The sequence below is a fragment of the Dendrobates tinctorius genome, unplaced genomic scaffold, assembly GCF_039654945.1.
Source record: "Dendrobates tinctorius isolate UK_male_01 unplaced genomic scaffold, ASM3965494v1 ptg000107l, whole genome shotgun sequence".
Taxonomy (NCBI): domain Eukaryota; kingdom Metazoa; phylum Chordata; class Amphibia; order Anura; family Dendrobatidae; genus Dendrobates; species Dendrobates tinctorius.
In genome coordinates this window covers 38,719,632-38,730,910 of record NW_027361775.1, presented here as the reverse complement: position 1 = coordinate 38,730,910, position 11,279 = coordinate 38,719,632, and the positions used below count along the sequence as shown (strand labels likewise).

The window sequence follows — 11,279 nt, the reverse complement described above, 5'->3', positions numbered from 1 at the left end:
GCGCTTGTGGAGGCCATGGTTTCACTTTCCTGAGCATGTTGCTGGATGCTCTGTACAAGGCCTGCTGCTCCTTCCGTTCTGGGTGTGACCTTTCTTTCCTCAATATACGGCCTAACCAGTGATTTTCCAAGTTTTTCTATACAGAGTCTTTATTTATGGAGTTTGTTTGTATTCCAATTCGGGTTGATTTCCCATCACAACACAAAAGCATTGTATGCCGACAAATCCAGAATGGTGTAAAACAGAATCATAGGCCACCGCAGGGGCGTACATAGAAATCATGGGGCCCCATAGCAAAAGTCTGAATGGGCCCCCCCCCCCCCCAAAAAAAAAAAAAAAAAAATCATTGGTGGCTCAGTTGTGTGTGTGTGTGTGTGTGTGTGTGTATATATATATATATATATATATATATATATATATATATATATATACACATGCAGGGCCCCCTCCACCCTCCACAGTGCATGCAGCCGGGCTCCCCTCCCTACGGTGCAAAGTGCAGCCAGAGCCGTTGTAAATGTAAAGTGCCATGCTGCCAGCACAGTGAGGGAACACATTTAACACAAAAATCCACCCCCAGCCGGGCTCACCGTCTTCTGTGTGTGTCCCTCTCCCTGAGTGAGAGAGGCTCATGAATGTTTTCTGCTTCCTGCAATGTACCTGTGTTGCTTTCTGGCTGCCAGGAGGCATGGCATTCTTATGCAAATCCAGCCAGAGACTTCAGCCAACTGCTGACGAGGAAACAAGGAAAGGGGAGCTTCAAGGGGCCAGGGGGTATACAGTGGCCGTCGCTTACATTTAATTAAAGGAGATAGTACTACTGTGTCAGCACAGCACAACTGCCAAACCGCAGCGGCCATCGTGGGCCCCCTCACCTGTCCGGGCCCCATAGCAGCTGCGTGGTCTGCTACTATTGACGGTTCGCCACTGGGCCACCAATTTGTTTTTCTTTTGCAGATATATTTACTAATAAGCTGATCTAATGTGTCTACACCACCTTTGGTTGCATTTTAGTCCAAGATCATGTTAGGTGTTTTATCTTCCCGGGTACTTAGTGCATTATCATGGTGGTTCGTACTCATTAGTATTACTTGTTTATTTTTTTTGGAACTTATGCAACAATTGTTGTATTTGCAGTAAAGTAGAACATGGAACTATGTACATTTTTTTTACTCAAGATACCTTGCGGTAGTTCAGGCTTGTTTTTTCGGATCGTACCCAACATGGTAAGTTGTCGCTTTTGTAACATTTGCCCTAGTTGGTAGGAAGTAAAAAAATTATCACATGTGACATTTTGTCCTTTGAGTCCATATGTCAAATCAAGGACAACTCTCATCCCCTGATTTTTTTTCTACTCTTTGTCCTGGTGTTTTTCCGGTATACACCTGTGCATTGTAAAGGTAAGAACTTGTGCTGTCACATAATGCCCATATTTTTATACCATACTTCGCCGGCTTGCTTGGTATATACTGTCGAAATGGGCACCTTCCACAAAATAACACTAGCTGCTTATCAACGGATACTGCATCACCAACATTGTATAATTTTGGAAGAATTTCTACCTATTTATCCCAAATGTCTCTAATAGGGGGAAGCATATCTCTACTTCTTCGTTCATTTCGGTCTATTTTATTGTCAAAACGGAATACCCTAGAAATTTCGTGAAACCTTTGAAGAGACATACATAGTTGCTCTAAGGAAGCCACACCATCTATCCATGGGACTTACTTTTTGGCAGTGATATGGACAGTCACTCTGCTAGTTGAGGCGCCCAGCCATTGCGGGGCTTTCTCTTTTTCTTTATGGACAAATATATTTAAACCCCCTTATATCTATTTGTATGACTCCCCTGATGAATCCCAGTTATTGGGGAGGAAACGCGTAGGGAGCAAATACCCCTTCTGATGACTGGGGGTGACACAATAGGGTCCATTTGGGGCCTGTCCTTGTAAGGGCAGGAGTAATACCTGAGCACGACAGGGAGGATAGGGAAAACTGCACACCTGTAACCCTTTAACCTCCTTTTCCACACGCTGTCTTGTGCTGCTATATGGACCCGAATACCCGGCAGGGGACCTCTGAAAAATACGCCGGGGCGTCTATGTCCATGAGTAAGGGTGAGACCGAACTATTTTTTAAATGAGCACTGATGCGCACGAGCATTATTATGTCTGTTTATGTGTTTATGTGATGTCTCACGTTTTAATGAATTATTAAAGGTTATGTTTTATTTTGAATGGGAATCCTCCAAGCTACTGACACCAGTCTGTTCATGAAGCAGGTAAACTCTGCCATATATTACAAGCCTCTTGTCTGGAGTTACCTTCCAGGAGCTCCACTCATCACGCTGACTCCTTGTCAGTCCTGGCTTCCCCAACACAGTAGCCGTCCCAGGCTCTGCAGGTACATGATCTCATCACCATGTGCTATTCAGGAAGTCTGTCCATTACCTTCCAACACAGACCATGTGACCACACCACAGTCTCATTATATCGCCCATAACCACACCCACAGGTGAGGTACCTATCCCATTGGTTGATCACGCGATTGTGACATCACTGCAGGCCCTCAACCTTAGGGAAAATTCAGGCCAAATCTTATCCTGCTGGGAGAAATATATCTTCCGTCCAGCACTACCCCTTTCACTGCACCACAACAGGTAAACAATAACATAGAATAAACGAGATAACAAAAGAAAAGTATTAAACCTGCGTTATGGAAATGGCTCAGATCTTAATGGAGGGAAGCTGTACCTTCCATGACTGACAATTGGCAAAACACAAATTCTGCTTTTTATTAGATCAAGGTTACGCCTACATACAGCACCTCCTGTTGGTGAGATCATATGGGGGGCTAGTCAGGGAATGTACTAGATAGAGGTACTGTATGTAGGCGTAACCTTGATCTAATATAAAGCAGAATTTGGCTAGCATCATCTATCAGATCAATATTAAGTTGGAGGTGTTCGACCTCACGGTAATTTGAGTGAATGTGTTATGTTCATCTCTTCATTACAATACCAAAAATATGTCTCACATAAATATTGGATTGATGCAAACCCAGTGGTCATCACTGACCACTGGGTCTATAGAATCTGAGAATTCCTTTGAACAGAGGAAGCCTCTGTATTTCCCTGCCTCTGAGTATGCAAATCTTAGAATTCTTGGCTGATTCTCAGCAGATCCCTTGTTGCAATTACCTCTGTACAGAAGGATGCCCTACTTCAAGGAGGTTGAAGTGTCTGCTCTTTTTGTCTTTCCCAGTTACAATTAATACCATATTTTCAATGTGAGAGTGATATGTTCCCTCTCCGGAGATGTCTTTATGGACTTTATAAGTTTTATCTATGACACCCGGGTTTAGGTTTTTTCCCAGAAACACACATGGATGCATTTTGTACTGCAGTTTAACTTTAATCAAATAAAGACAGCTTTTCTGCAATTCCAGATTCAGCCCATAGACAGGAGTGGCACTGTTTCTTGAAAAAGTAGAAACTTACAAAATCACGCAGCTGCTACAGCAGTTTAATGATGAACGTGAATCTAAATCCTGTTGGTTATATTGATGAGTATAGCTGTTATACTCTGGAAGCGAGCTTCTTTGTGTTGTCTGTGATACTCCTCTCTCCCAGCTAATTATATGATAGAGGTTGGGTTTCCTCGTAACAGTGCACATTACTCTGGGAATTACTCTGGGTATATCCTTTATTTCTGTTATTGTTTCTGGGGCATATCCCATGTGCACATCCTTCACAATTGCTGGAATCATGTGGACCGTCTTGCCTTCCTTCCTTGATGAAGCTCCTAGATGGCATGTTTTCTTTAGGGACGCTGTAGACTTTCTCACATAGCCGGTTAAAAAGAAGGCTTATAGCAATTTCTATGTTCTCAGTGTTAAACATTGGCTGCTCATAATGATCAGTGTTACATATTTTACACTTTTGCTTGAATATGTGCATCTTGACTCGTCCTGCATTTCTCACTAGTTTTATCTGAAATAATATGTGCACTTTTTGAAGAAGCCCAGCGTCGCCCACAGAGTTGGCAACAGAACCTAAAACAAAAGTTTGAACAAAAAGTTACAATGGCTCTTTCATTTGATCTTTAAATAACCTGTAAAATGTATAAACAATTTTACAATATTTTAGAAACCACTGAATAATAAACTAGTGCTGCACTGGTGCAGATTACTAAGTGTGTTATAATATTGCTTGTCTTCCACATTTATTTCTAGAAAGGAGTGAAAATTTAAAATCCATGGCCACATTGCAACTCTATTTCAGGCCCAGTACCTACCCTATGCTGTTTATAATACTATTGTCTGCATAGGTAAAGAAGAGGTCTTTGGTCTTTCCCAGGCCATGATGTTGTAAGGGATGCAGAAAGATAGGAAGTGTGCCCCCTATAGTTCTGTAAAATGACAATTTATTTGCAGATCTTTCAATAAGGCAGCACAGCATTTCAACATTTCATAACTCCACTAAATAATCATGGACCGTAGATTCAGCCTTTCTTTTTTGTTCTTGGTTTGCCTGGGCTTGCGAGCCCACTGTAACCACACTCTGTTGAAGTTCTTGTAGAGAGAAGTGAAGATTATTCTCATTCCTGATATGGTGGTCTCTCCCTATCTCAGGCTCTTCAAGAGCCGATTGTGCCTCCTGACAGTCATCAGGTTCTCACTCACCTGTAAAGATGTCTCAGAATAGTAGCCCCCTGGACTGCAATCACACTCCGGTTACACTTGTTCTGGGGGCACCCTCTCCTGCCTATCTCCTTCATTGTTACTTTCTGTCTCTGACTTCTCCACAATGCTGCTACTTGTCTGAACCACACCACTTCTCTCTGGGAATATCAGTGGTCATCTTCAAGCTGATGTACAATGCAGGCTTGACCCTCTTTCCTCTTACCCGGGGTCCTAATAGGGTTTTTAAAACCTCAGGTGTCAACAATATGCAGGGTAACAAACAGCCATAAGATTTCAACTGAACAATAACATCCAGCACAATGGGGCAACATTTCACAAGGGTAAAGTGATACCTAAGGGTACTGTCACACGTAGCGATGTACCAGCGATCCCGACCAGCGATATGACGCGGTCAGGATCGCTGGTGCATCGCTAAGTGGTCGCTAGTGAGCTGCCACACAGGCAGATCTCACCAGCGACATCGCTGGGGACGGGGGTCGCTACTTACCTGTCACACCAGGTGATCCTGCGTCCTCCCGCCCGGCTCCACGTGTCGCTCGTCGTCACAGCAGGAAGCGCCACAGGAAGCTGACGACGAGGAACGGTCCTGAACGTTCTCGCGCGATCAGCGATACCAGCGGGGGAGCCGGTCGTAGGTAAGTATCAGACACAGCGATATCGCTAGCAATATCGCTATAACGTCACAAGTTATAGCGATATTGCTAGCGATATCTCTTAGTGTGACAGGCCCTTAAGTGTCTCCGTGAATTAATTGAAATTTTTTGTTCAGGAAACTCCCAAGATCTCAATTCTATTGAGAACCTGTTGGCAATTTTCAAAAAGAGGGTGCATAAACAAAAATACAGAAAGTGATTAGGTAAGAATGGGTTGCTATCAGTCAGGATTTGGCCCAGAAGCTGATATCCAACCAGCCAGGCCAAATTGCAGAAGTCTTGAATAATTAGAGTCAACACTGACTATATTGTAAATCGTGTAAATAATGAGTCTTTGTATTAGCTTGATGTATTTGTCAAGGGAAGGTTAACATCTTCTGAAATGCTTATGATTGTCATGCAGTAACCATAGAACATTTGACTAAAAGATCTAAAAACACTGAAGCAGCAAACTTCGTGAAATCCAAAATTTGTGTCAGGTTTCACTTAAACCAGTTACACAGTCGTGGCCAAAAGTTTTGTGACTGTCACCATGAAACTGTGTTCTAATCTGCAAGTTTAAGGGGGTGCAGAGGCTAGTCCATGCTCCACATTCCTTGCCTACGTCCCTGAGAAGCTGATATATTGTGTATGTCTGTTATATTTTACATGTCTTATAATATTGTCATGTTGTATAATGCATTGTATATACTGTATACAGTGTGTGTGTGTGTGTGTGTATATATATATATATATATATATATATATATATATATATATATATGTCATATGTTAAAGTTTGGGCACCCCTGTTAATGTTAACCTTTTTTCTTTATAACAATTTTGGTTTTTGCAACAGGTATTTCAGTTTCATATATCTAATAACTGATGGACTCAGTTATATTTCTAGATTCAAATGAGGTTTATTGTACTAACAGAAAATGTGCAATCTGCATTTTAACAAAATTTGACCGGTGAAAAAGTATGGGCACCCTTATCATTTTCTTGATTTGAACACTCCTAACTACTTTTTACTGACTTCCTGAAGCACTAAAATGGTTTTGTAACCTCATTGAGCTTTGAACTTCATAGCCAGGTGTATCAAATCATGAGAAAAGGTACTTAAAGGGAAGGTGCCATCCAAAAAATTTTGTTTCAGCAATTGAAAAAATGTAAAGAATTAATGTTTACGTTTTCTTAAAAAATATTATCATTTGTTTTTAATTTTGCAAAATATGAAAAATAATTTTAAAAAGTTTGGCATTTCCACTTGTTAACACTAGGGTGAGCAGCTACTGAAATCTGGCACAAAAACCTATGACATCTAGGAACACAGTGAGCAGCCATTTTGATGGGGCCTGCAAAGTTACTGACTGTCTTTGCATGTAAAGTCTGGATCAGAACGGCCATCAGACTGATCCAGACTTTGCAGGCAAAGACCCCATTCCCCTCCTCAGATCCTGTCCTGGCGATGTGTGAAAGCGAGGTGACAGGCGCAGTCCGAGGTGACGCTGGGAAGCAGGATGGGGGAAATGTAGCCATACAGTAACGATAAAAATGAGACCCCTCTCTTCAGCTGCCTCACCAGCCCTCCCCTGACTGCACCTATTACCCCTGACCCGTGTGCAGGTGCTCAGCCAGAACCACCCTAGAATGGGTCCCCTTTCAGCAGATAATACTGCCATAGTGTTCTCACATAATACCGCCATATAGATCATACACAATGCCGCCATATAGATCATACACAATACCACCATGTAGATCTCACACAAAACCAGCAGGGTGACAGCAGCACAGAGTATTTCAGGAGAGCAGTATCACACGGGATAGGATTAGATACACGGCTCAGCAGTCAGTATCACACAGGGGAGGATTAGATACACGGCTCAGCAGTCAGTATCACACAGGGGAGGATTAGATACACGGCTCAGCAGTCAGTATCACATAGGATTAGATGTACGGCTCAGCAGACAGTATCACACAGGAGAGGATTAGATGCACGGCTCAGCAGACAGTATCACACAGGAGAGGATTAGATGCACGGCTCAGCAGACAGTATCACACAGGAGAGGATTAGATGCACGGCTCAGCAGACAGTATCACACGAGAGGATTAGATACACGGCTGAGCAGTCAGTATCACACAGGATAGGATTAGATACACGGCTCAGCAGTCAGTATCACACAGGATAGGATTAGATACACGGCTCAGCAGTCAGTATCACACGGGATAGGATTAGATACACGGCTCAGCAGTCAGTATCACACAGGATAGGATTAGATACACGGCTCAGCAGTCAGTATCACACAGGATAGGATTAGATGCACGGCTCAGCAGTCAGTATCACACAGGATAGGATTAGATGCACGGCTCAGCAGTCAGTATCACACAGGATAGGATTAGATACACGGCTCAGCAGTCAGTATCACACGGGATAGGATTAGATACACGGCTCAGCACACAGTATCACACAGGATAGGATTAGATACACAGCTCAGCAGTCAGTATCACACAGGATAGGATTAGATACACGGCTTACAGATATGCCCACACTGGTAGGAGTTCCCAGAGATGCTTAGCACTTGTTGGCCTTTTTGCCTTCACTCTGCGGTGCAGCTCACCCCAAACCATCTCAATTGGATTCAGGTCTGGTGACTGTGGAGGCAAGGTCATCTGGCGTAGCACCCCATCACTCTCCTTCTTGGTCAAATAGCCCTTACACAGCCTGGAGGTGTGTTTGGGGTCATTGTCCTGTTGAAAAATAAATGATGGTCCAACTAAATGCAAACCGGATGGAATAGCATGCCCCTGCAAGATGCTGTGGTAGCCATGCTGGTTCAGTATGCCTTCAATTGTGATTAAATCCCCAACAGTGTCACCAGCAAAGCACCATCACACCTACTCCGCCATTCTTCACGGTGGGAACTAGGCATGTAGAGTCCATCCGTTCACCTTTTCTGCGTCACACAAAGACACGATGGTTGGAACCTAAGATCTCAAATTTGGACTCATCAGACCAAAGCACACATTTCCACTGGACTAATGTCCATTCCTTGTGTTCTTTGATGGCCAATTGTTTTTCTTTACTTAGCTGCTTTTTTCTTGCCATAATACAAATTCTAACAGTCTATTCAGTAGGACTATCAGCTGTGTATCCACCAGACTTCTACATAACACAAGTAATGGTCCCAACCCCATTTATAAGGCAAGAAATCTCACTTATTAAACCTGACAGGGCACACCTGTGAAATGAAAACCATTTCCGGTGACTACCTCTTGACGCTCATCAAGAGAATGCCAAGAGTGTGCCAAGCAGTAATCAAAGCAAATGGTGGCTACTTTGAAGAACCTAGAATATTCTCATGTTGAATAGAAATAGGGAAAGTGTAGGATTTAGATTTAGCCCACTAGGGGGCACAATAGAGTAAGATAGGAGTAGGTTAGACCAATAGGATTTAGCTAGTTAGGAGGGGCCAGCTAAGGGTATTTGGGGGAGCTTCCTGGGTTCAGTCAGTAGGGCCTGGGAACCAGGACAGGACACTTGTGTCCCGTAACATTGAAGTAAAGGAGCCCAGCCGTCCAGGGTCTAGGAGCTGACAGTCACACAGTAGTGGAGGAATACAGGGCAGCGGAAGAATGATAGCAGCTAACTTCGTGGGAACAAATCTAAATGTCCGAGGTCTACGACCTAGCAAGGAATGGAAGAGCCATCCTTCATCTTCAGAGAGGGAAGTGGGCGGCAAAGTCCTGAAGCGGGTTAGTCTGACCAGTCAGGAAGTTGCGGTACCGAAGGCGACAGTACGACCCTGCGGTATTCCTGGAAAAGTGAGGGAAAGTACAGGGAATGGAATGGTGATGTTCTGCAAAGAACCTTGTGCTGTTTCTGAGACTAAACTGGACAAGCTGAGTAAAGTTGTTTTGTTGAAACTAGATTTGGACTCTGACTGTTATTGTGTAGTGCTGAAGGGAAAGAAGGCCCAGCAGTCCAGAGAGGACACCGCCTTACAAGTAAGTGCACTACGGAAGGGACAATGTATTGCTGCGGCGGGAGGCCAGGGTGCAACAGAGCAACCACCGTTAGCCACGACTACTGCCCTGGCCCCCGTTGCACAAGTACCATACTATAGAGCAGGAAATGAGTTGATCTTTTTTTCTCAAAACTAGTCACTACAATCTGTGTTTCCATCCTTTAAACCTCTGCTCTTTCTTGGAGTTTTTGTTAGTTGTATATAAACATGATATCTATATTTTAATCCTGCCGATGAAAAGAAGGAGCCTGCTGAATAATAGAGACAGGAGGCAAGCAGTGGGTGGGTAATGGTGAGCGAGGAATAGGAATTTGCACGAAAACTGCAAAAAAAACTGCACAAAAACTGCAACAACCAATTACATTGCACTTAAAGGAAAACAATTTTTTTCTACAAGGAAGGTAACAATTTACTCAGCATTACTGTGCCTTCACATACCGTACATGCCATTAGTTTAGGGAATAAAATCCCAATGGCATTTTCTGATTATAGCTTCCCTTTAAGATTTTACATCTACAAAAATTATATGCAAACAAATGCCAATCATCCAAAAACTTTATGGACCCAAGAAACAGAATGACTAGGCACTAAACTAATAAATGCTGAAATATTGTTTAGTCATTTAAAAATATTATGGGTAAAACTGAGGCACCATAGTGCAAAGTGTTCCTTCTGTGTCTTTTTCACTAAAGTTGAACAGTGTTCCAGCTCCTTTACTTTCTGGACTAGCAGGGGGCTCAGAAACTGGTGTTATTACAAAAAATAAAAAAGTTGCCCTATCCTAGATATATGCTTATATATTATGAGGAGGTAGCCCTTTGAAGTTATGTTAGCGCATTTCTGATTCTAGCTCAATTCTCAAATTTCATGCTAAAATGAAATGCACCCAGAATACACCCACATTAGAAATAATTGCACCATTCAGTTTCTGTGGTGCAGAAAAATTTTACACATGCTCATATTGAGGGTAGTTAGAATGGCTCAGAGAAATGTTATCTTACCAGGCAAATGAACACAAGGTATACTGCAACCACCATTGCTGCTTCTGGAAACTTTCTTCTATCTCTAAGCTCCAAAAATGTTGGATTCCTCTGATGATTATCTCATTCTGAAAAGCTTCATTCCAAGCGTCTTCATCCATTTTTGGTTTAGTTCATGGACTCAAATGCTGTAGTGTGTACTTTAGCCTCTCTAGCTGATAGTGATGTGTCTGATATTCTCAGGAAATGAAACTAAAGACAGAGGCAAATCGTTGTTTCTCTGCACTCGGGTCAATAATTCAGTTTGGCGCCTCCTTCTGTACATATTATAAGTGGTTTGAGAAGTTTTCGTGAGAACGTTCATATGTGTGCCAACTAGCTGCTGTTGCTAATTATTTCAAAAGGCAAATATAGTAAAAGCAGAACGGCACCAAGGAACAGCCTACTTACTGGTGGAACAGATGGACTCTGAGTCAACGACACTTTGCAGGTGTAGTCATGGTTAAAGCGGTGCTTGCATGAAAAAACACGTGTAGACAAATCCAAAAGGAAGAAAAAATGCAGCTAGCGCCAAATACCGTATGATTAAAAAACCAAAGTCCTTTATTTAAGCCACAAGTGCCAGGACTACAGCCATTTTGCGTTAATCATGCTGCATCGGGTCCAGATGTACAAATTACCATGTCATTTCCTTTTATAAACCTCATGGTGAAAAATTACCATATGAACAATTTAAATAAACTAAAGGAACAAAAAGCGCAATAGGGTCTTATCCGGGTTATTGTTAGAAGAATAAATAAAAATTCACTCACCCATTCCAGGAGGGGTTCAGGCATATAAGATCCGTAGTCAGCTTGCTGCACGTCCAAAGGTCAACTCCGTGACCGCCAGAACTTCAGATTTTTATGGAATAAATTCATGGACTTCAGTGCGCT

General features: G+C 42.7%; 1 pseudogene; it reads right to left on the bottom strand.

Annotated features, from left to right (window-relative positions):
- Positions 1-3,392: 3,392 nt before the first annotated feature.
- LOC141100721 (receptor-transporting protein 3-like) lies at positions 3,393-10,751 on the bottom strand (annotated as a pseudogene).
- Between the last annotated feature and the right edge of the window lie 528 nt (positions 10,752-11,279).